The sequence below is a fragment of the Crinia signifera genome, chromosome 11 (genome assembly GCF_055691185.1).
Source record: "Crinia signifera chromosome 11, ASM5569118v1, whole genome shotgun sequence".
Taxonomy (NCBI): domain Eukaryota; kingdom Metazoa; phylum Chordata; class Amphibia; order Anura; family Myobatrachidae; genus Crinia; species Crinia signifera.
Window position 1 is genome coordinate 83,565,292 of NC_139227.1, and position 26,767 is coordinate 83,592,058.

Consider the following 26,767-nt stretch of genomic DNA (forward strand, 5'->3'; position numbering starts at 1 on the left):
GTCCGGGGCAACCGTGGCCTCCTCAGCCCCCTCCTCCGCCAGCTCCTCTGCCACAAGAACCTCCTCCTCCAACTCCTCCTCCACCTCCTCCTCCTCCTCCTCCTCCTCCTCCACCACCACCACCTCCTCCTCCACCTCCTCCTCCGCCACCAACACCTCCTCCTCCGCCACCAACTCCGCTTCCACATCCTCCTCCACCACCTCCTCACGCACCTCCTCCTCCTCCACCACCTCCTCCACCATCTCCTCCAACATTTGCTCCTCCTCCACTTCCTCCTCCTCCACCCTTGCCGCCACCTCCTCCTCCGGGTCTTGGGCCTCCTCCTGGGCCAGGTCTGCCTCCGCCTCTTCACGGGCCTGTCGGGCTCGGGCTCGTGCTGTGTGGTAGAAAAAAACATCATGGTCAATGTCGGGTCATTGGTGCACATGTATTAATCCATAACAAGACATACATGGAAGGGTGATAATGATGGCAAACGATGCAGGAAAGTAGCTCCTTACTGTTAATGGACTCCAAATTGTGACATTTAAATTATTATGTGATTGTTAGTAATTTGTTCACACATTACAACCCAGGCATTTATCAATGTGTAACACATATTAGATCTGGCACATTGTATGCATCAGAATCCTCAATGCTATGGCATTACATATAAAAGCCACATGACTGCATGTTAACCAGGAAGAAGCACACATAACAGTCTATGGACTTTTAAACCCATGGACACCCACTTATCATGAGACACATTTTATTGTTTCTAGATGCTATGTTGTAAGTGCGAAATTTCATAGCTAAAATACTCACACTCAGCAATTTCGCCCCTGATTTGCTGGAGCAGCTGGGGCTGGCGCCTGCGGAGGTCCGACCACCGCCTCTCCAGCTGCCCGAGGGACCTCCGCACCCGAGTGCGGGCGTAAATACGGCGCCCTGCCGCAGCATACGCCCTCCGCTTATGGCGGTTTGTGATGAAGGGCCCCGCACGGCCCAGCCTTGTCTCCATGACGGAGACAAGAACCCTCAGCTCCGCATGTGTGAAGGGTTCTGCCCTTCGTGTCTCCGCCATGTTGACAATGGCATCTATCAACCAATCAGGTGGTGGCATTGGTTGATCACAGTTATTTGTGTTAATAACTTTATTGTTCATCTTTACATGAACAGCGTCTCTGCGCCAACACAAATGGTGACAAATTCGCATGCCTTCAAAACAGTAGTGTTGATGTATGGCAATGAACAAATCTGATATATATATAAAACACAGTGTGTATGCACTTAGCAAATCCAATGACGCCTCGCTCCGCCAAGCAACGCGTGCTATAGCTTAGCAACGCATAGCTGTAGTTAGCATTACTTACTCTATGCATCTATGTGTATGCGTACATTTATGTGTAAAAGACACATACACACACTTGCAGGTATCCTGAGACCAGCATTATACACCAGCCCTGCCTGCCTGGCTGCCTGCCTGCTCCTTGAAATGTTGAAACATGTGAATAAATTCAAATATCATATATATAGATATATATATATATATATATATATATGCAAACAAATCCGACATCAACACATGAAAAAATCCCCAACACATTACAGAATAAATCAATGTACTCACCAGTCATCAGGGATAGTATCAACTACAATAATGAAGATATAACAAACACATAAGATCCCTTGAACAAGGTATAATAATTAGCACCTATATTTAACTTCCCCCAAAACTAAGCACATATGATAAATATCTCCTATTTCTTTGCCATTAGGAGGGCAGGCTGGCTAATTTTAGTTTTGTAACACTGACAACTAACACACTGTACTTATTTGAAGGGCTGATTTTGACTACAATTGGTGTGTTCTGTCAACTCGATAACATGTACCTGAAGTATCTTTGCGCCACAGAGTCCCGCAGCTGGTATCCCCTCCGGCATTCAGGGGCGCGGGATGGGCGCATGGGCGGATCTTGCGGCTCAGATGGTACCTCCCACTCATCAAAGGGTATCTCACGCCGCACAGCAATGTTGTGGAAAAATATACACAGGCCCACGATCCTCGACACCATTTCAGGCGCATATTGTAAGTCACCACCAGTGCGGTGGAGCACTCTAAATCGACCTTTTAAAAGGCCAATTGAGCGCTCCACCACTTGCCTGGTGGCAACATGCGCCCGATTGAATGCCTCCTGTGGGCCCGGTGCTGGGTAGCTGTACGGCGTAAGTAGCCAGGGCGTACATGGGTAACCGGAGTCACCCAGAACCCACGCATCACGGCCTTCCAGCTCTTGGAGTCTTTGCCATATCCCGGTTTGTCGGATGACATGAGAGTCATGGGCACTTCCGGGAAACTTCGAGTTGAAGGCGAGAATTTCCATGGATGGGCCACATACCACCATCACGTTCAGTGAGTGGAACAATTTGCGGTTCCTATATATCTTCTCACTTCGAGATGGAGGCACAAATGGTACATGGGTGCCATCCACAGCCCCTATCACATTAGGGAAGCCAGCAATTTGATGGAAGGCCTGCTGGCTTCTGCGCAGGGTCTCGGTGGCAAATGTCATGGCCATGAAGTGCCCCTTGCGCCTGAACATGGCCGACGTCACACGCCTCAGGATTCGGCAGAAGGCCGGCTGAGATATTCCAGCAAGTACTGCCACTACTTGTTGGAATGATCCTGAGGCGCAGAAATGCAACACCGCCAGCAGCTGTGTGTAAGGCGGAATTGCTGTCGTGATCCCGTGTAGAGGTTCCAGATCGCTCTGAATTAAGGTGAGCAGATCCAGAATGACATGTGGCGGTAACCGGTACCTAGTAAGTACCTCATCATCGGGCATAGCAAACAGAGTCACCCGTGTGCGATAGATTCTAGCACGTCCTGGCCTCCTTGGCCGACGAGTGGGGAGAGCCGCAAGTGCCCTTAGCCTCCTCTCCATGTAGCGCATCATTGCTTCAGCAACCTATAAAGAAATGAACATAAATACTGATGCACCTATGCACATAATGGCCATATCCCACTACAAATAGATTTGTAGCCTTCAATACGTACAATAGATGGCCGCCCCGTGAAATCCCTCAGATCCATTTGACTCTATAATGATGACACAATAATATGAACTCAATACACACCGTCCAAAACACTCAGATAAAGGTGTCAGCATTTTTTGCCGACATCATGTACTATGAGACATTTCATCTATTGCTGGGACATGTTGTCCTGCAATAGATGAACCCACACAGGTTTAAGACCTGTGAGTGAAATAGTGAACATGTGACATGTTGCAATAATGCTACACGCACTTTGCTGGCCCAACAATCTGTAGTCAGTGAGGCAATTGTGCATACATTCATACACTTACATTGTTAATGGATATCATATCTACAAGGAGCATGGAAGAGCTTACCTTAGACCCTGACAAGTCCAGATCTGGAGACAAATGATTCTAGCAGCAAGTCACTATTTATAGGGCTCTCACATGTGTGGTCTATAACAGTAGAGATGAGTATTGCATGACTTGTGGCCTGGATTATCTAAGGGATTGGGCTACTTTTAGCTTGCAAACAAACGCCACAATACCACAGTAGTCATGAATCAAATGTCATGTCATGCTAGCAAATAGCATGTGTATTGTGCAATAGTCACAGGTGTATCAGAAGATTCTATGCAATGTTAGCATTGGTGCCCAGTATTTCATGTAGAACTTTCGCCAGGTTTTACACAATGGAATTTCCGCCACCGTATGCGGCGCGAAAAAACAGCGACGTACGCTCACGCACGGAACGCAGCTGCCGCTGATGTCCGCCAAACAGGCTACACAAACAGTATATAAAGGTGTATTAGAAGGTGACCATGTTGTTGCTAACATGTCTGGATCACAACCAGAGGTGGACCCAGATCTGCAGCAACTATTTGACAAGATGGACTCCAGCACCACCTATGTGCCACTGCACATGCGGCCAGTGGGTAATGAGGAGGCTGCTGGACCTTCTACAGCAGGGCAACCTGCACCTGACCATTCTACAGCAGGGCAACCTACACCTGGCCCTTCTGCAGCAGGCCAACCTGCAGCTGGCTCATATGCACCATCAGCAGAATTGATTGGAACACAACCGGGGACTTCACAAGGTAGTACCATGGCCAGCACTTCAAGTGCAGCGACACGTGACAGGGGGCGTGGCCAAGGACGTGGCAAGGGGAGAGCCAGGGCAACAGAGGAACCACCCAAAAAAAATAAGGCATATGAAGCACAGGAGCTTGCCATCCTGGTTCCCCGAGCACGTGATTGGATTGAGTGTCCATCGGAGAAGCTGACACACACACGCAGATGGAAGATTTGGGAACAGATAACGGCAGAGATTAATGAAGTAGCGCCACAAGTTCGTGAGACGGACCATGTGAAGAAGAGGCAAGTTGTTTTGTCATACATGTGCCCAGTAATAGCCAAGTAATGATTGAATTGATGCTTAGATGGATTTAGCAAATGGCCCGTGAGGTTGTTACGATACACATACATTATTGCCATGTTATTTCGGTGAGAGTTAGAGTAGGGTGATTGTGAATGTGTATTGTAACGGTGGATATCATAGTTGCATATAATATTATCTTTTGGACATTAATCACATGTCGTAATATGTAGCACAGAGCAATGGCTGCAACAGCTAACATCTGGAGTGACATGTATTAATATGTCAACTTACATTGCAGGTGGCAGGACTTCAAAACCAACCTGAAGAGGAAGATGACCAAGCGGTGGGAACACAGCCAGACATCTGGGGCCGGGCCCATGCCATCAGGGCTAGAGCTCACCCCCCTGGAGTTGATGGCCGAGAGCTGTATATCAGTAGAGGAGATCAGGGGGGTGAGCACGATGGATAGCGAGGCCCCAGCTGAAGTGTTTGCGTCTTTGCTGGAAGGTAAATATTGGTCATGCCATAAACTTGTGCAAGTAATTATCTTAGAATGTCTCCTAATTGTGTTTATCTTTTTCCACAGACACCCCACCGCTTGGTGCCGACTCTGCTCAGGAGGTGGAGGAGTCCGTGCCACCTGGCCCCAGTGGTAGGCCTGTGCAGCAGCAGCCATCGGCCCAAGCCGATTTGGCCGCCTTGGCACAGATGCTTGGGGACATCAACCAGCAGGGAGACTTGGCATCAGAACGGATGCATAGGACCGAGGAGATCCTGGCGAGCTTGGTCAGCACCCAGCAGGCCATCGCTGCGAGCATGCAGGCCATGGCTCAGTCACATCAGGCCATGGCTGCAAGTGCTCAGGTGCTGGCCGAGCAAGCCACCCGCCAAAATGATCTCCTCCTCCACCATAATGAGCTTATGGTGGAGCTGGTTACCAGCAACAGGGTCCTAATGTCATCCGTTTCTGGTGCATTACCACCGGCAACACTCCCTGCTGGCAGGAGGGGTAGACCAGCCAACCCCTCAACATCATCTGCTCCACCTGCCCCAGCATCTGGCCGTCCCCGAAGAGCTGCTGCACAGGCCAAGGAGCCTACCAAGGCCAAACGTGGTCGCAAATGAACTTGTGGCTGCATTAATCTCCACCGTTATGTGGTCCCAAATCTTCCATTGTGCTGTGTGTGTCAGCTTCTTGTGTCCAATCACGTGCTGAGGGTAACCAGATGAGCCCTTGCTTCATATGTCCTTTTTGGTTCCCCTGTTGCCCTCTTTTGCCTGCCATTACTGTCAGCTGTACTTGAAGTGATGGCCATGGTACTATCTTGTGAAGTCCCCGGTTGTGTTCCAAATGATTCTGCTGATGGTGCATATGAGCCAGCTGCAGGTTGGCCTGCTGCAGAAGGGCCAGGTGTAGGTTGCCCTGCTGTAGAATGGTCAGGTGCAGGTTGCCCTGCTGTAGAAGGGCCAGCAGCATCCTCATTTCCCACTGGCTGCATGTGCAGTGGCACATAGGAGGTGCTGGAGTCCATCTGTGTGCAATTATATTTGTTTTGTATTATTATTTATTTTGCTACATTCCTGCCATGTTGTTTATTTTTTTGATTTTGTATTTTTTGGTCATTGCATCACAGTGGCATTGACTGTGACATGTATAGAAATAAATTTGTTTACTTTACCCAAAAATGTGTGGTTTCATGAGTACATGTCGAATACACATGTGTATTGCTAGTATTAATATTCTGTCATGTCCATTGTTAGCAGTTTTAAAGTGTCTGACAAGTACAGGATATGTGGGTGTTTAGGAAGGGTTCCTTGAAGCAGCAATGGTTTCAATTAAAGCACTGACAAGCGGCCTATTAGTGAGTAATGAGTAAAGGAGTCGATTCTATTGGGTTCAGGTGTTAATGCTTGTAGTCATTAGGCGTACGTTCGCCTACCGCATGAACGAGTGGTGTCCGCAAAGCAATAGTACACTTGTGGACACCGCACATTTCTTCCCCTTTTGATCGCGTGCATTCGGAGTGCTATCCGAATGTACGCCCCCCAACATAAGTGTACTCCCCCGTGTCCGCCCATGTTTCCGCCCCGTTTTGCCCACTTTGAAACTACGCCCATGTGACATTCCGCATGACGCCCATAATACGCCCATATTTCCCGACTGATTGCGGGGAACAGTTTTGTACGGGATTTGGCCGAACTGGTACGGAGTCAAGGCGTGGCACATGCGCGTTGCGTTCTCCACGCATGCGCAGACGCCGAAAAGACGCGATCCGTAAGAATGCGGTAAAGTCCGCGTCAATCAGAATAAGGGCCCATATCTTCTGTAAATTGGGTGTTTGCTATAATGAAACTTATACTACAATATGTACAGCCAAGTAAAAACATACATCAGAGTTGCGATACATATTATATTACAAGGAAGAATGAAGAACAGGATATAGAAGTATGATACAGTATATAAGATGATCAGGTGAAGACTGAGATTGTTGGCAGGGGAAATGTAATAATCTAATGCTGCGAGTACACATGTATGTCAGTGACTTTAATGCTGGCCACACTTGGGGTGAAATTTAATAGTGAGAGATTCAGAAAGTGAGAGATTTGGTAAGAAATCTCCAGATTTTTTAAAGCAGCAATTATTTACACTGCTAAATCAAACTGGTTTTGCAGTGTAAATGATTGCTGCTTTAAAAAAATATGGAGATTTCTTACCAACTCTCTCACTTTCTGAATCTCTCACCCTATGAGTCATCATGTTGGGCAATAGGACATGCTGCATGGTAATGGGGACAATCTGGGCACTGCCCCGACATGACAGAGAGGAAGTAAATATGTAGAAATACCTCGCTCTATCCTCCATTTTAACCTTAGCATACAAACCCTACATATTAGAATAGAAATAATATACTCCCTACAATGTAACACTGTAACAGTCTATCCTCACCTCTGGGGCAATGTAGCCTGGTGTTCCTCCGCTTCCGGTCGCTCCATGGATCTTATTCACAGCCAGACCAAAGTCAGCTATTATGATGTGTACGGCAGCACCAATCAGGATGTTTTCTGGTTTGATACCTCTGTAAAAGGGACACAGTACATTTTCTTTACTAAGGACTTGTTTAAGCATAGACAGCACCTGATATACATTCTATGCATCATATAGATGGGAATAGAAAACAAAAGAAAAAAGTCCCAAGGCGCTACCTAGCATACTACTATCACGGAGTGTGACCCATGATAAAGAAACCTTTATGCACAGGTTCCTATCTCTCTCTATGTGAGTGAGGGTACGCATTCTGGGGCCATCTATTTTTATCCCTTATTTTGTAGTTTTGATCTAGAACCACTAGACATTGTACTTCTTTTTCTCCATGACATATTTTCCCGGTCACGAGAGAACCCCATCAAAAGGAATTCTTGGTGTAAGGACAAACATCATCGCCGTGTGCCTGATTTCTCAAAAAAATCATATAGATGTGTCCTTATACATTGAGCCTCAATACGCCATGCACCGTGAGTCGGCAGTCCCTGGGCAGCTCTGCTAATGTTGTGCATCTTTCTTTGCTGAAAATGCATCTCATATTGAGATAAAGCCACAGTCACACACAGAATATAGGCATCTCATTTTAATCAGCAGAAGCTGCATGTGTTTTCTATGTGCATAGTGATGTGAATAAGACACATTTTTTTATGGAAAACCTCAACAAAAAGATGCTCAGTGATACAGAGTCTCATCAGAGTATGTGGTGCAACTAGAAGGGCTGTTTAGCAATGATGTAGGAGGACACATCTGTAAGTGACTAATTGTGACTCTGGAATGTAGAAAATGCACCTCACAAAGGCCATTTGCACATTGCTGGTCCAATGTGTTCTTCTAATATAGGAACAGGCCCCAGGACTAAAAGTCTTTTTTTTTTTTTTTTTTTAAACTGTTTATTGAAAGGTTTTTGCAATAATACAATGTTTAAACAATGGAAAGGAGGGTAGACAGAAGGAAAAGGGGGAAATCGGTAATAGGCAGTGATACAGTAGTACAGGGGTCCTCAAACTATTTTGCTCTGGGACCCCACCAGACAATAAAAATAATTACGGGACCCCAAAAAGTTACTGCAGAAGATCACATCACATGTGTAGTCAGCAGAGAGCACATGCATGGCAGCATTGTGGAGGCACAAAATGATGGGAGGAGTCTAAAATAAACAATTCAACAGATATTTCAGACTCTGTGAATCACTGACTGAGATTAGAAAAGTCATCAGCTTGATGGTCAGCAACATGGAGTCGCGACCCCATACCAAGAAGGGCGGGACCCACTTGGGGGTCAGGACCCACAGTTTGAGTACCACTGCAGTAGTACACAGTGAGACACTGTACCTCCATACACAATGAATATAAATAGTCCGCAATACTGGGCACCACTTCTGTGAAATAATCCTGATGGACTTCCTCTCCCGCCGCTCTACCTCCGCCTCCCCCCTCTGTCTATCTCTTCACTGGCTCCCCATTCCTTTCCGAGTTCTCTTTAAACTCCTCACCACCTACAAGGCTCTCTCCTCCTCCACCGCTCCTTACCTCTCTTCACTGATCTCTATCCACACTCCCTCCCGTCCTCTTCGCTCCATCGCTGACCGCTGACTGACCTCTCACCTAATCACCTCCTCCCACTCCCGTGTCCAAGACTTCTCTCGCGCTGCCCCCCTGCACTGGAACAACCTCCCGCCACCCATCAGGCTTTCTGATTCCCTTACCTCCTTCAAGCGCTCCCTCAAAACCCACTTTTTTCGACTAGCCTATCCCTCCTCCTAACCTCTTTTCATCCTTCTATCCTGCCTCCGTTCCCCTCCGTTCCTACTTATCCTGTTGTTTTTCGTTCGTCCACCCACCTATTTTTAGTATGTTAACTCTTTTGAGTAGGGTCCTCCTGCCTCACGTACTCACCCTACCTCTTTACCTCACCTGTCCTTCTGTCCTGTTCTTCCCTTCCTCTACTTCATCCTCAGTCTCCTCGACAATTTTGACACCTACTTCTGAACTGATGCTGATTTTATTTCTACCAGCTATACCCCTATTTATACTGTATTTTTCAACACACCCTGTACGTTACCTTGTCATTTGTTTTTTGTTTGCTATGTACGGCGCTGCGGACACTTTGCGGCGCCTTATAAATAAACGTACTACTACTACATGGACACTTGATCTTCTATTCAGGTCGCTAGATATTGCGGACTATTTATATTCATTGTGTTTGGGGGTACAGCGCCAGTGATCACCATCTTTTTCTGTTTTCATTGTTTCTGTGGATGTGTGGTACATCCTTGGTGTTCACAGGCTGCAGTACCCAGGGCGCAGTCAGTATCTTGTATTCATCATTTTGTGCACAGTGAGACATATGCTGAATCAGTCAGGTCGTATGAACATGAGATTGCCACAGTGCAGAAAACATCAACCAATTTAATTTTAAGACAAGCTCCATATCTTAAAAGGAGAAAGACCATCAAAAAACAAATGTTAGGGGTGGAGGGGCTTTATGATCGGCTAGCTAGGGGGCCCATGTTTCAGCGCATTACTTACCATTATGTTATACATGAATTCCATATGATATGTGTCCCAAATAGCAGCGGTAACAGCTGCCCCTGACGGAACCATTTGGGATTTCCAAAGACGGGCTATTTTGCATTTCATTGCATTAAGAATTTGCCACATGAGTTTCATAGTGGGTTTTGCTATTTTTGGAATATTCCGAGGGAATAAAAAGAAAGAAGGGGAAAATGGAATGTCAACCTTCGTAACTTGTGATATCAACTTCTGGATGGCATTCCAGGCCGGGTCTATTTTGGGACAATCCCCCAAAAATGAAGCAGGGTACCCTTAAGTCCACAACCTCTCCAGCACAAATCTGATGTGGTCGGAAAGGCTTTATTCAAACGAGTCGGGGGTAGAAACCAGCGTGTGTATATTTTAACTAAATTTTGTTTGTGTTTAATAGAGGTGGTAGAGGATACTAGGTTCTGTCTAATCTGCCCCCCAAGTATTAGTCCCCAATTATATTTGTAGGTCCGTATCCCATGAGGTCTCGTGTGAAGCCAATGGGGTGAGTTATTGTATGTTTAAGCATATGGCGATCGATTGTGGAGGTGAGGCCCTTAGAGGAGGAGTGAAGGGAGCATAATGATTCTATGGTGGACTTCACCAAAGAGTTACGTGAGTGTAGTATTGTGGAGTGCAGGGCCGGACTGGGAACAGAAATCGGGCCTGGCATTTTGAGCACACAGGCCCACCTGCTGTGCGGGGAAAAGGGGGCGTGGTGTCATGGAAAGGAGACATTACACATTATGAAACACACCGTAATGCCCATTACAGAATATAAAACAATCTGGACCCCACAGGCTGCTCCCACTGTATAATAACAGGACACAACAGGCTGCTCCCCCTGTATTATATTAATAACTGCACCCCACAGGCTGATCCCCTGTATAATAACAGAACACAACAGGCTGCTCCCCCTGTATTATATTAATAACTGGACCCCACAGGCTGATCCCCTGTATAATAACAGAACGCAACAGGTTGCTCTCCCAGTATTATAATAATAACAACAACTGGACCCCGCAGGCTGATCCCCTGTATAATAACAGGACCCCACAGGCTGCTCCCCCGACTAATAAAGCCAGATTTCAAACAAGACAAAAATATCTTTAGCGACAGCTATCCGTGCATCATTTCTCATCCTGAGGGTGGGGGGTGGGAGAGACAGAGAGAGGGGGTAGGGGGGTGGGAGAGACAGAGAGGGGGGGGGGGGGGGAAGAGACAGAGAGGGGGGGGGCGAGGGGAAGAGACAGAGGCGGGGGGGGGGGAGAGACAGAGAGGGGGGGTGGGGGGAGAGACAGAGAGGGGGGTGGGTGGGAGAGACAGAGGGGGGGTGGGTGGGAGAGACAGAGAGGGGGGGGGGTGGGTGGGAGAGACAGAGAGGGGGGGGGGTGGGAGAGACAGAGAGGGGAGGGGTGGGTGGGAGAGACAGAGAGGGGGGGGTGGGAGAGACAGAGAGGGGGGGGGAGGGGGGGTGGGAGAGACAGAGAGGGGGGGGGAGGGGGGGTGGGAGAGACAGAGAGGGGGGGGAGGGTGGGTGGGAGAGACACATACCTCCCAACTGTCACGATTTTAGAGGGACAGTCCCGATTTTCGGGTCCTGTCCCGCTGTCCCACCCGCGGCAGGCATTGTCCCGCTGCGGGGGGGTGGCAGTTGGGAGACCCCCAATCTAGTAGAATAGACGCTGTGCGCATGCGCACAGCGTCTATTCTCGTATGAAAATGAGGTCGCGGCTAATTAGCATAAGCCGTGCCCTCATTTGCATACGCCCCGCCCCTTTTCGGGCGCTCGCACGGCTTCGCCGCACGAGTGTCCCTATTTCATACGGACAGAAGTTGGGAGGTATGGAGACAGAGAGGGGGGGTGGGTGGGAGAGACAGAGGGGGGGGGGGGGGGTGGGAGAGACAGAGAGGGGGGTGGGTGGGAGAGACAGAGGTGGGGGGGGGAGAGACAGAGAGGGGGTGGGGGTGGGAGAGACAGAGAGGGGGGGTGGGGGGGGGAGAGACAGAGAGGGGGGGGGTGGGGGGGAGAGACAGAGAGGGGGGGGGTGGGGGGGAGAGACAGAGAGGGGTGAGGGAAGAGACTATAGAAAGACAGATGGAGAGAGAGTGAGACAGACAGGACAGAAACTGAGAGAGAGAAGGAGACGGGGGTGAATAAAATACACAATAACAATACTACCTTCTACTGTAGGATCCCAGCTCCTGAATGTGATGTCTGGATTCAGGTCTCTCCCCCACGATGCTGCCTGCTCCTGCCTCCGAGCTGCGTGTACACCATCTTCCTCTGTCACTTTAGCTAAGCTTTCACTTTGGTTGTGCTCCTCATAGCTCAAAGCAAGAGACACCTAGAGGCACCCGGCGGTACTGCAGGGAGCAGTGACACTGGCTGAGAGGAGAGCAGCAGCAGCAATCTCATGTACTTCGGCCGGCCAGCACATCCGTCCTTTCAGAAAAGACTCAAATTCGGCCCACCTGGCCATTGCATACTTCCCAACTTTGGAAGCCCAGCAGGCGGGACGCTGCTGCTGCGCGCTGAAGGCGCGTCGAAATTTTCGGGGCGCGGCCTAATTTGGGGCGTGGCCTATACGCGCGGCTCTCCCGCGAGGCCACGCCCCCATTTTGCCGCTATGGGGGCATGACCCAGAGGCTCTGTGAGCCTCTAGCCATGCCCCCATCCCCCTGGCTGCGGGAATAGACGCTGTGCGCATGCGCACAGCGTTTATTCACCGCTGCTTAGCAGCTGACAGGGGGGACTCCAACAGCCCCCCCACACCGCGGGACACTGCCGCCCGCGGGTGGGACAGCGGGACAGGCCCTGATAATCGGGACTGTCCCGCTAAAATCGGGACTGTTGGGAGGTATGCCATCGGCCCTTCTGGCATTTGCCACAAGGGCCAGATGGCCAGTCCAGCCCTGGTGGAGTGAACACTGAGAAGTTCCAGGTATTGAAAAAAAGTACTGAGAGGGGATATTGTATTTATCCATACCTCCCAACTATCCCGATATTTTGGGACATTCCCGCGTCCCTCCCACCGCCGGCAGTGTCCCGCGGCGGGGGGGGGGCAGTTGGGAGTCGCCCCCTGTAGTCTGTGAATAGATGCTGTGAGCATGCGCACAGTGTCTATTCTTGCAGGCAGGGGGGCTGCTGGGCATGCTGTTATAGACCACGCCCACTTCCGATAGGCCACGCCCCCGAAAAAAATCACTGCACGCCTCCGGCGCGCACCCTGTCCCGACCTGGCACATCCAAAAGTTGGGAGGTATGTTTATCCTACAATTCCGTGAATGTCAGAAATGTACATAAAGGGGCAATATCAGTGATAAATGTAAACCTTTAGAAAGCCAGTGCTTAAAGTTTTGTTTGTCTTTACCCCCGGGAAAGGCCGGTTTATCCCAGAGGGGAGAGAGCGCGGGGGGAGAAGAAACTTAACGCATGAGTCTTGGACAGTCTGTCCCACAAGGAGACAGTAAAAGCAAGTCGGGGATGTGAACCACCCCAGAGGCCTCTGGTTACATGGTATCCATAAGATTGAACCCATCTATGCATACCAAGCATATATTAACGTGCCAGAGGACAGCTTGGGAGAGATGAGCTGCATAAAGATATAATTTAACATTTGGCACGCCTAAACCCCCATCTATGGTTCTGTTATATAAAGTCTAATTAACTAGTTAATATGTGTGGGGTGTCATTACTGGGAGAGATACAGTAAACGTGGCAAAATGTTAATTTTCAAGGTGTTTGCATGACCCATCCATGAGATAAATTGTTTTGACCATTTATGAATATCACCCGAAATACTCAGGGCCGGTGCAAGATTTTGTGGCACCCTAGGCAAAAAAACCTGTTGCCAGCTGTGCTGCGCCCCCCCCCCCCCCTTTACAGGCCTGATACACTGATACAATAGACCACAACAGGTGAAGAGGATGACGTGGGGGGGGGGCGACTTTTGTCAATCTAGGAGGGTGGTCAGCGTTGATATTGTAAAAATTACCATTCTATTACTTACTGGCCTAGTCTGTTTGCCCGAACATGGGGACTCGACTGAGCCTTGGGTCCGGGTCGGGTGTACCATTTTTACCACCCTGTTGCCGGTCCTCCGTTACTTCCGTCAGCTTCATAGCACCGCTGGCAGGATTGACGCTGCTGCTGCTAAGGGACGGGAAGGCAGGACTGATGATGGCAGCGCTGCTGCTGTTAAAGTGTGCTGACTATGTGCGGGTATAGAGGAGGATGCTGCTGCTAAGGAACGGGCGGGCAGGACTGGTCAAGTCAAGTCAAGTCAACTTTTATTGTCATCAGCAGCGGGAGAAAACTCTCACTGCAGACGAAATTGTGTAGTACATAAATACCAGTACAGTAAAAGCAATATCCGCATTATACATATAAAAAAAAGGGGAGAAAAATACATAAGGGATACATAAAATCAAACATCACTTCAAGCATTCAACATACGCACTGCTGATGGAAGGAAACTATTGTGCAAGCGGCTAGTTCGTGCCCTCATGGGGCCTTATTCTGATCGGTGCGGATTTCTCCGCATGCGGACGTCCCGCCGATGTTTATCGTCTGCGCATGTGCAGAGGTCACTCTGCGCATGTGCAGGCGATTTCACCGCACGAATTCTTTACACGCCGCACAGGGGGCGTAGAGGGGCATGAGGGGCTACTAAGCCTCATTACCCTATGCATACGCCCCGCGTTTCATGGGCGTTCCCATCCAAACGCGGGGCGTATGCATGGTAATGAAGCCGTGACGCGTCTGTAGGGGGCGGGCATCTGACATCGCCGGATGTCAGCTGCCCGCCCCCATACATGATTTCACACGGACAAGTGTCCGTGTGGTCTTGGGTGGCGGGACCTAGTGGAGCGTGCAGCCCTGCATTCGATGTTCGGCGACCATCGAATGCAGGGGCTGCTCCCAAGACGGAGGAGGCGTATCCCCGTCCACTTTCATGCGGATCGCCACATATCCGCGTACGGACGGAGGTGGCGATCCGTATGGAAGGCGGGGATTCGCCTGCACGGTCGTGGCCGCATATTCTGATCGGGCCGCACCGATCAGAATAAGGGCCATGGTTCTGAACCTTTTTAGCGAAGGTAATTGCTCGAATGAACTAAAAAACGGGTGACTGGAATCGGCTAAAATATTTTTGGTACGTTTTAAAATTCTAGAATTATAGAGCTCCAGTATGGTTGGCAGTTGCACTCCTATAATTTTGCCTGCGGCCTTTACAATACGTTCTAATTTTGAACGATCCCTAACCGTGCAATTGCCAAACCAAACGATGATGCCGAAGGTCAGAATACTTTCTATCGAACATCTATTAAAGTTTGTCATGGTAGGCTTGCTCACACCGGCCGCTTTTAAACGCCTCAGAAAAAAAGAGACGCTGTTGGGATGGTGACAGCAGCGCTACTGCTAAGGGTGCACGGATGGTATAGAGGAGGACACTGCTGCTAAGGAACGGGCGGGCAGGACTGGTGACAGCGGCGCTGCTGCTAAGGGGTGCACAGACGCCATAAAGGACGCTGGGCTGATGCTGCTAAGAGATGGGCAGGATTGATGATGGAGGAGCTGCTGCTGCTAAGGGGCGGGCGGGAAGGCAGGCGAACGGCCGCAGATTGCTGCAGTCCAGTATTTCTTTCCTCTATCTCCTTGCCCGGCCGCCCGCTACCTCTTCCTCTCACTTTCGCTGCCCACACTGCTGGAAACTGCGGATATGTTTCTGTGTGCTGGGTGAAATGTGGATGCCAGAGAAATCAATATAATTAAATGTTGGGCAGAATTAAGTGGCGCCCTCCAGTGGCCTGCGCCCTAGGCAGCTGCCTAAAGCTGCCTAGTGGTAGCTCCGGCCCTGGAAATACTACTTAGGGTAATAATAAGCGGACTACAATTGAGAATATTTTCTAGATGAGCGCACCACTATAACGAGGCGAAGCAGAAGGGACATCGACAAGATGTATTAACATCTTGTCTGCCAAAGCGGGGGAGAGCAAACTCCCCCCTCCGGTGATGTCCCTTCCTGGAGAAAGTGCATCAGTTTTACACTGATGCGCTATCTCCTTCCCGCCGGTCGCCTGGACTGGGCAGGTGCGGAATCTCGCTTCTCACGCCAGAGCCAACAGCAGGGACAGCGTTGAGATAGGGCTTCGGCAGCCTGCTACTGGCGAAGCCCATAGCAGCAGCAGGTGGAACACTCAGCGATGCGGACTGTTCATACATTTGGCCTGCTATCATTTAGATAGCAGCGCCGATATGGACAGGGGCGCACACCGGCTCCTTCATACATGGGGGGGAAGAGGTATCAGTGCACATAACGTGCACTGATACCCCTTCTCCCCCATAACGCACCGTCATACATCTGCCCCATTGTATGATTACCATCACCTGTGTTGAACAGGTTAATTGCTAAAAAAAGTTATTTCAACAGAGATGATGGTAATCATACCTTATGAGGGAAGTGCAGGAGCAGTGCACTGTGTGTGTCCCTCCTGGAGAGGGTCATGTTGGGAGGTATTGCTATATTCAATACTAACTATATAGATTTATAATTAAACCTATACATGTAATCCCATATTGCGAGCAGCTATGGCATAAGACATATCCCTTTTTGTTTCAGGGTGCAATGGAACCTTCCAGTCATTGTGTTTGGGAATAAATCTCTCCACACAGGGGGCCTGATTCAGACCTGATCTTACAGCTGCGAATGTGCACCGACCAGCGATCAGTTAAGGTGCCCCCCCACTTAAGTGTAATCCTGCATTTTCAATTAATGTCCTCGCTCTGTGAATGGATGTGTATGGCTGCAAATCCATTCACACCCATGCAAATGAGTTCAAATCCCATTGCAAGCTGCTCCCCATCGCAGGTGCTGCGTAACCAGCGACTTACTCACCGCTGTGATGGAAAACGGCATATCCTGGCGGGATGCAGTCAAAATCCCGACGGTCAAAATCCCGACGGTCAAAATACCGACAGCAATTGACAGAAAGTCAAAATCCCGACATGGTCAAAATCCCGACATTTAAAATCCCGACATGGTCAAAATACCGACAAGGTCAAAATACCGACATTTAAAATCCCGACAAGTTCAAAATACCGACACATAGAATGTAGACAGGTGAAAAAGTCAACATGACTTTCGGGCGACAGGTCGCGAGGTCGACATGGGTTTTTCACTGTTTCTTGACCCGACATGTGCCGACAGGCGGTATTTCATGCCCTACCATCCACTAGGGCGTGGTGGGAGAATAAAATAGTGTGCCGAGCGTAGCGAGGCACCGTGCCCGAAGCATTGCGAGCGCAGCGAGCTATGCGAGCGGCTGCGGTTGACTTCCAACTGTGTCCATGTCGACTGTGTCGACATTCAGGTAAAAAAACTGTGAAAAGCCCATATCGACCTCGCGAGCTGTCCCCCGAAAGTCATGTTGACTTTTTCACCTGTCTACATTCTATGTGTCGGTATTTTGAACTTGTCGGGATTTTAAATGTCGGTATTTTGACCTTGTCGGTATTTTGACCATGTCTGGATTTTAAATGTCGGGATTTTGACCATGTCGGGATTTTGACTTTCTGTCAATTGCTGTCGGTATTTTGACCGTCGGGATTTTGACCGTCGGGATTTCATACCGAATCCATCCTGGCTGGAGCTGACGTCACAAACACTCCCCTAACAGGCTTTGCCACGCCTAGTGTTATCTTAGGAATGCCTGCGTTTTCCCTGTCACTCGCAGGAGTTCACTGCTGGCAGGCGCATTTCGGCCTATACGCAGTTCATTGATAATCAGCCGACATGTAAATTTACAGCCCTGCGATCAGGTCTGAATGTGGCCCCGGGACATATCTGGGTATATATCGATAGAGCGGCATCTGGACGTCTTCCTGATGGCAGGGTACTGGGTGTCTCACTAATATTGGGGGAGGTGGCTGGGGTCTCACTAATAGACGAATAAAGAGACTGAGGTGCTGAGAACTCACTCATGCAGGGGAACCCTTAGTATTGCTTTCCTTGCAAAATCTCAGCTGTTCCTCATCCCACTTTTACTTGTACTGTAGAGAGATTGCATGTGTGTACACTGGCGGCCACTAGATGGCAGTACTGTTATGTTGTATTTTGTTGGATCGGTAACTAGTAGATTATACAGTATATGTCATTTTGCTTTGTTTTAAGTTCTAAGTCTCGGGCAGATCCAAGCCATGTATTGGATGTCGGAAGTTCGAGTGGGCGTGGTTATCTGAGAACAGATCCCTCTCATCTACACCATTTTTATGCATCATGCATACCTCCCAATCGGAATTCTCTGCATAGCCCTTCTATGCCTCCCAGCTTTCATTGGTGACTCAGCGGGACTTTCACGGGCGACACAGCCGTGCGCCCCTTTTTGCCACTGCTGCCCCTCTGCCTGCGGGGAATAGACGCTGTGCACATGCGTGACAAGCGTATGGCAACAGGGTCTCCCAACTGCCCCACCCTCGCCGCGGGGAGAGTTGGGTGCTATGTTTACATTATTAGTAACATAACCCCTATAACCCCACCCAGACCTATAGCTCATATTATGTGCATCAGATCAGCGAAGCAGGAAGCGTAATATCCACATGACAAGTGCAGGTAGAATACATCTACCCCAGAGTTCGTTGTACTATGACTTGTGTCTTTTGCAGTTCTTCTGGCTTTCCTGTATAAAAATACATTTTTAAAACTGTACACTGTAAAACATTTTGTGTTCTGAATTTTTTTGGCCTCAAAAACCATTTGAGCTCTGCATTTACCCATAAATACGGTACAGGAAAATGCTTGGTAGTATTTGGCGGATATTGGATCTCAGCTGATTATACAACATGGCTGGCCCCAAATGTCAAATCTCTTCTGTCTCTCATTTCTGCACTATCCAGGAGAGCATCATATGTAACAGCCCAGTGACAGAGAGCGTAGGGCAGGGGTTCCCAATCTTTTTTGATTCACGGCACCCTAGAGAATCAGAATTTTTTTCACAGCACCCCTAGGTCCCAAAAAAATTAAGTACATTGGGTTTATATGCGATTCTTAGCGGCAGTTATGTGGTAAAGGGCAGGATTTGCTTCTGTTTGTACACATTCTATGATTGGCAGCCACTAGCACTGGTTTTGCTCATAAATAATTAACCATTAATAATTTGAGTTGGACCTGGACCACCAACCCGCGGCACCCCTGCATGTGTCCCGAGGCACCCCAGGGAGCCGCGGCACACAGTTTGGGAACCACTGACGTAGGGGAAATGTTATTAGTATAATATTTGTATTATTTATTAACAGTTTCTTATATTGCGCTCAGCTATTCCACAGCGCTATACAGAGAATATTTGAACAATCACATCAGTCCCTGCCCCAGTGGAGCTGGGGCACATGTACAGGCACACAGACATTCTAGGGTTCATTTTGTTAGGAGCCAAATTAATCTACGAGTATAGTTTTGGATTGTGGGAGGAAACTGGAGTACCCGGAGGAAACCCACGCAAGTACAGGGAGAATATACAAACTCTGCACAGTTACGGCCATGGTGGGAATGGAACCCAAGATCTCAGTGCTGTGAGGCAGTAATGCTAACCATTACACCATGCCCAATAATATTCTATGGACCTCATTCTGGTCCATAGAGTATTCACCTCTCGTCAGCTGCCGGCCCATGGCAGCCACGTCACTACCTAATTTCCATGGGAACGCTCAGTGTTTTCATGGGAATACCCATGAAACGCTGGGCGTTCCCAGGGGCGCGTCCACCCGCCCGCACTGGCGGGTGGAAACGAGACGGTTTGCCATGCCCGCTCACACCCGGCATCTGCACATGCGCATAAATGCGCATGCACAGATGCTAAACATCGCTCCCCTGTGCGAAAGCATGGGTGAGCGATGGGATTAGAACCAGGCCCTATATGTGTTGGCAGTGCTATAATGGGTGGGTGTGTTGGCATTAATATATACCAGCATGTGCATGTGTAGTAATGTGCCCCGGTGCTGGGACAGCATCCATGCTCCCAGCACCAGAGCACCAGTTTGTAATTGGGGCCTTTTTGCCTGCCAATGAAAGCCGCCGCTGCCGGCATTTTAACAATGGCACCATTTGGGAGCCAATCATAGCTCCCGAATCGGCATCCAATCGGACCCGCCGTCCGTACTCGGACCCACCCCCCGCCGTCTGACTGCGCCGAGAGGCGAAGGAGGAAGCGGAGCCCATGACGGAGGAGCGCAGGAGCGCCCCGGCTGAAGACAGACGCCACTGGGGGAAGCAGAAGACAGCGGCGAGGAGAAGAGCCCAGCGGTGCTGAAGAGGCCAGAAGACGCCGGGATCAAGAAAGAAGATCTCCGGCACCTTCTGCAAGAGGAGAAGAAGCAGCGCCGCCGCTGGCCAGGACAGGCCAGCGGCAGAAGAAAGAAGATGGCGGCCGCCTATGGAGAGGCCAGCGGGGGTGGCAAGCAAAAGAGTGGCCTCTCCCCCCTGTGGCCTCTCCCAACAGCAAGTAGAGGCGGCTCTTGGGCCAACTACCCCCCTCCACTGGACCACCAGGTGTTCGGGCACTAGGCTCGTGGGCATAGTCAGGCCCCCTTGGCCTGTGGGCATTATAGTCTGGCCCTCTCGCCCGGGGGCATTTAATTGTTGGGCCCTCCTGGCCCTTTGATCATTTAGTTGGGCCCTCCTGGCCCAAGGACCCCACCGATGGCCCCAAATAGGTCAGGCATAGGCCCGTGGCCCCCATAGCCGGGCGCTAGACCCGAGGCCCCTATAGCTGGGCACTAGGCCCAGGGGCTAATTGAGTCAGGCCCCAGGCAGGCCTCTAGTCCTGTGCCCAGTCAGGCACTAGGCCTGTGGTCACAGACAGGTACTAGGCCTGAGCCACAATTAGGAGTGATTGAATTATAGATTCACTGGTGTAATTGTTTAGTCAGGCTCTAGGCCTGCGCAATCGCTTCAGGCCTGTCAGCCACTTTAGGCCTGCATCTTCACCCCCCTGAAGTGTCCTGCCTCTGGGAACAGTCGGCTCAGCGGCAGCTCTTCCCGGGGTCAGGATTGAGTAGGGAAAAGCAAACGGCTGTTTCCTTCACATTACCGCGAAAGGCTGTTCGTGAGTAGGGACGCTTCTAGGTAAGGGGAGGGTGATAAGTAAATTCCCACTGATTGTATTCCGTGTTGCTTAATGTTATTGTCTATGTGTTTCTGACTGTTTTGCATATTAGTTAATTGTTTGAGTGATTAGATACCTGCAGCTTCAATGTAATGTTGTTAAGGGAGCATAGGTCAGTTAGCTCTGTGTTAGGGAAAGTTATAGGATAGAAAGGTTGTGTTTCCCCTACAGGTGCTGGAGAGAGCCTGCCAAGGTGACAAGAGCCTGGGTGTGAGTAGTCTTTACATTTGTCTGTCTCCCCTTCCCTTACGTACCGGCTTAGGGACTGTACACGGACGTGGGAGTCCCCTATCTAATCACCTGGGTGCGCACACACCTATAGGTGAAACTGGGTGGCTGAGGCTCCGACCAATGATGACCATTCAACCAGCCGGTGAAGGTCGCGGCCACCCATAATCCCCTCCACATTCAACTCCCTGTGAGTTGAATTGTGGAGCCTTCTTAACCACCCTTTTGTTCCTGACAGTATGTCAAGGAATACCAGGAGAGGAATCCATCGGGAAGGAGATCCATCGTGTCCAGGTGCCGGAGTATCTAGGACAGTGATTTCACACGGCCTGAAGGTGAGAGGGTGCGGCGCCAGGTAAGTGGTCCGGAGACACCTGCACGGCAGCAGGCACCACACCGCACCGCCCCAACACCCCTCTCACACATGTGCCAATCCCCCCACACACACACAATAAAGTGATTTAACTCCCACTGGGCAACGATCATATAATCCCCCTTGACAATAAGCATGTAATCCCCCCGGGCAACAAGCATGGAACCACCTATGGCAACGAGCATGGAACCCCCTATGGCAATGAACATGTTTTCCCCCTTGGCAACAAGCATGTAATCCCCCTGGGCAACGAGCAGGGAACTGCTGGCAATGATGTTGTAGGTAAGCAGCATTTATGTGCCTAACAATATGATTTATTTTTTTGCAAGGTTAGACTTTCCCTAAACTGTGCTAAGTGTAGCTTAAATCTCATCCAATGATTCTGTCATGACACAGTGGGACTGCAAATCTATAATAATGCTGCACTGTCCGTAATTTGTTTGGAGATGCGCAGTGGCAGTGTCTATTCTGCTACTTGCATACAAAGATGCACCACCCGTTGTGCCACTGAACATCTTGTTACTCATAATGTCTCCAGAACATAGGATCTTATTCAGGTCCATTCAGGGCCCCATGCATGTTCGTGCAGGGGAGCGATGATGAGTGACTGCGCATGTGCTGTTATGTGCGAGTGGGTGCAACAAACTACTTGTTTGCACTTAGCACTGTGGGCGTGGGGTGGCAGCGAGGGGCTGTGCCCATGGGAATGCCCAGTGTTTAATGAGCGCTCCAATGGTGATTTCCCAATGACGCGAAAATGCTTATTAACCAGGTAGAACACAGGATGGAAGGCAACACGGGGTTAAAGCAGCAAGTACCTGTATGACTATAGTGTAACAGATCCTGCTATTATGAGTTAACACAGGTGATGTGCGCTATCTGGGTCACACCCTCCAATATACTCAGTGATGGCAGTAGAATGTACACTGGGGGCTGGTGTTGGTGATGCAGTGGTAATGGCAGCCTCTATGATGTGTCTGTACAAGGAGACACTCAGGGGCATGTCTTTGGGCAGTATTCAATGAGAAAAATTCGCTGTGATTTCTGGAGAGTTTGTGCTTTTCACGCGGTGGAGAGAGGTTTTTTTTCTCCAAAGGCGAGCCACCCTATTCAATGTGAAATATTCTCCGTCTTTCTAAGTGATTCTCGCCGTCTCTCTCCGTGTAGAAATTCTCCATCTTTTGATGGAGAGCAGGAATGTGAACTTTTAAACTAAAAGGGTGTTTTTTTTAATTTTGGTGTCAAAATAGCACATGAATATATATTTAATTTTTTAAAAAATATTTTTTTACATTTTTTTTTTTTTTTACACAGTGCAGCCAGCAGGGGGCCGGAGCGCTCGAGCCGCTCATTAGATATTCATATATTCACTGCACCCGAAGCACGTTCGGGTACAGTGAATACTGGGTCCCCCGCTGGCTATAGGGGGGGCAGCCTGTGCTGCCTGGGTCCAGGGGAGCCCTGCTCCCCACCCCATATCCCCTGCAGCAGCCAAGAGAGACTTTAATCTCTCTTGGCTGCTACGTCCCCCGGCTCCCTGACAGCTCCCTGCCGCGGACGCTCGTCCGCTGCAGGGGTTAAGACTCGCCGCGAGTGGCGGCGAGTCTTAAAAACGTTGAATAGTGGGAGCAGGAGTGGCAGCGAGCCCTCCGGAACACGGAGAGTGCACGGCGAGCAAAAAAAAATGCTCGCCGTGCACGGAGAATATTTCCATTGAATACTGCCCTATGTCTCATGAACAACGGAGATGAAAGCCATACAGACAAGTCTCACATGCGCAGTATTGTATTGTGCCAGCATTTGCTGTGATATCAGAACACCTCCGTCACTATGGGATGGAATCCTGGGGACACTGCTGGAGAAGATAGCGCTGAAACACAAACCGGCTCTATTTCTAGGGTCGCCAGATACATATTGCTGCCATGAAATAACTGATGGCAGCTTATATTCAGGAAATAAATATTTACAAATTGGATGATTGGCTATGACTATATGTGCCTTATTCTGGTTCACTCGCAAAAAGAAATTCTCTCTCTAATGGACAAAACCATGCCACACTGCAAAAACTACAGCTGATCCATGTACAAACGGGTATGACAAGGATCGGCTGTAATTATGAACAGGGAATACAGATCATTTACAACGCTGCCGTATTCTCCGGATTCATATTTTCCGATGGTGAAAGGATTCGTATTTGGCTGCCAGCAGCAAAATACAGATGTGGATGAAGCATCGCACAGGTCAGTCAGATCTGTGCTATGCTTCTCTGTGTAAAAATAAATAAATAAATAAAAATAATTTAAAAAAGGATGTGGGGTCCCCTCTCCCAAGTATATCAATCCCTGGGCTCATTGAGCTGGCCCTGGGTGCATCTCCTGGCCTGGTCCTGGTTCCCAAAATACGGGGGACAAAAGGAGAAGGGGTCCCCCCATATTTCAGAAACCAGTGCCGGGCTCAAAAAGCCAGCGCTGTCATGTCACAGCCTGCCCCAAGCAGGGAACGCCACGGCCGGCTTTCCCAGGGGAGCAACCAGCGTTTTCACGGGGATGCCCATAAAATGCTGGATGTTCCCCCTTCAGCCGCCCCTTCTCTCCCCTACCTGTGCGAACATCTCATCGAGTGTGATACTCGCCGGAGGCGTTCGCACAGGGGTATACATGCATGTGCAGGCCCCCCCCCAACATCGGAACGAAGCCTAATTAGGCCCCTTCTGAGCCATACTGAATCACCCCATAGAGCCTGATTCAGACCAGGTCGCAATTGTCCAAAAATGGCAGATCCCGATTTTTGGACAAATGCATATGCGCGCCAGTACGCAAACACAAACCGATCACAGTTTGAGCTCTGACGGGGTCGGCAACACGACACCACAGGAGCAGGGTGGCTACATGAAGCCACACACAGTTGCTGCGACCCAGAACATGGCCAGCATGCACCTGTAGGGTGGCCAATCCCGGGATCGGGATTGGCGGGATCCCGGCATTTCGCCCCTAAAATGCCGGGATTTCAATCCCGGGATTTCGGGATTAGACTGTGCATGCGCAGTCTAATGCCAGGCAGCGTCTGAAGTGCTCAGACGCTGCCTGGCTACTCCCGTCCCGGCATTGTGGCTCTGCGCAACGTGACGAGGCCAGAGGTCACGCAGCGCAGGCCAAGCAGCTGCACAGCATGATGATGTCATCGCCCGCCTGCCTGCCCGGCCGCCCGCACACCTCCCTGCCCGGCTCCTGCTGATGGCTCGCGGCGTGAAGTGGCCGCCTCACGGCATCAGCAATCGCCCGCCCACCCTCCCAGCTTCACCGACCACCCGCCCGGCCGCACCGCACATGTAAGTAAATATGCGGGGGGTCATGTTGTTGTGCAGTAGGCATATTGGGGTGCTAGAGTAGGATGTTTTTCCCGAATTTTGTCTTGTTACTTTTTATACAAACCCTGTACGCCACGAACAGTAGAGTCATGTAACATTGTGAAGAACATACATTCAACTACTCATGATCCTCTACCAGGAACTTCTGTGGGGAACGTTACAGCAATCAAACGTGCTAGATGCAAATTTTGTCTTTCCAAAAAGGATAATAAAACAAACATGATGTTTCAAGTGCAATAAACATGTTTGTAAATCCCATGTATTTGCCTGCAGTGAGAACAGGGTTTAAAAGGGGTATTATTAACTTTACACTCATACTGTACATAGTATTATTACCAACACATATTATACTAATTCCAGCAGAGGCACACACACACACACACACACACACACACACACACACACACACACACATTATAATTGTATAATGCTCATGTACATATATCATCAATTAATCCTTTGCTCACAGTGAAAGACCTACATCCCACAGTCAGCTGTGCACAGGGACATGTCCTGAAGAGTCCAGGGGCAGCAGTGGCTGCCCATGCGGAGGTGGGGGAGGGGAAGAGGAGCACAGGAGAGGGAAAGTAACACAGGAGGGAGGGGACACAGATCAGAAGGGAGTTGGAAGAACAAGGAGGAGACAGCTAGGACATCACTGGGTGGGAAGGGGAATAACAGTACACTGCCCTGATTGGCTGTTCTCCCTGTCTGACATCCTAATCATCCTGTCCTGGACTGACAGAAAGGCAGCTGATCCTATCAGAGCAGGGAGGCTGATCCCCACAGATAGCACATCCTGGCCAGCCACACCAGGGCTTCACACCTCCATGCTAGGCATTGCTGAATGGTCCTCCCTTACATAAAGCATGGCCCCATCCATGTGCTCTAGTCTGTACATCCTGCACCTAACATGTCATGTGTGAAACTGGATGGCCTTAATGTATGATGGGAAATTATGCAAATAAGACTCCAGCTACTGTCATATTCCTTGCAGGCCGTATATAACTATATTGGAGGCTGGACGCTGTGTGCATGGGATCTACTTCATGTGTTATCCCTGGCCCAAATCCAGATGCACTGATTGCAGCTTATTCTGCAATGTGCAGGCACTATCCACTGATTCTGTGGGGCGATTAAGCTAAACTATTATGTTACTAACATTACTGCGATGTTCGGCTGCGCACATATTTGCCCATTATGATACCCATAACATAGCTCATTTTACTGCGTACATCTATGGAATGGCACTTTGCAGCCTTCACATTTAATTGAATTGGACTGGGCGGCAGCGGTGAGGAGGGGAAGAGAAGGAGCACGGGGAGGGCGCCAGGTCAGCAGTGACCATAGGTGCTGATTTATGTTTTTGCTGGTGGGTGCTCAAGCCAAAAATATAGAGGGGTGGCTTAATGGGGAAGGGGTGCAGCCACAAACTAATACCAATTTATATTACGGAGCACAGTTGTCTCCAATATTCAAATTACGGCAACAGAGTTCCACATACATAAATGCCCCCACAGTGCAGGTACATAAATGCCCCCACAGTGCAGGTACATAAATGCCCCCCACAGTGCAGGTACATAAATGCCCCCACAGTGCAGGTACATAAATGCCCCCACAGTGCAGGTACATAAATTTCCCCCACGGTGCAGGTA

The 26,767-nt window shown here is 49.6% G+C and overlaps 1 long non-coding RNA gene across 1 annotated transcript in view; it reads right to left on the minus strand.

Annotated features, from left to right (window-relative positions):
* The window catches only part of LOC146045829 (uncharacterized), a 50,195-nt gene extending 37,918 nt beyond the window's left edge, over positions 1-12,277 (minus strand). The window contains exons 1-2 of the long non-coding RNA XR_014465625.1: positions 12,164-12,277; positions 7,343-7,472 (exon numbers count right to left, since the gene is read on the minus strand). This is a non-coding gene — a long non-coding RNA (uncharacterized LOC146045829). The remainder of the gene's footprint in view (positions 1-7,342; positions 7,473-12,163) is intronic.
* Between the last annotated feature and the right edge of the window lie 14,490 nt (positions 12,278-26,767).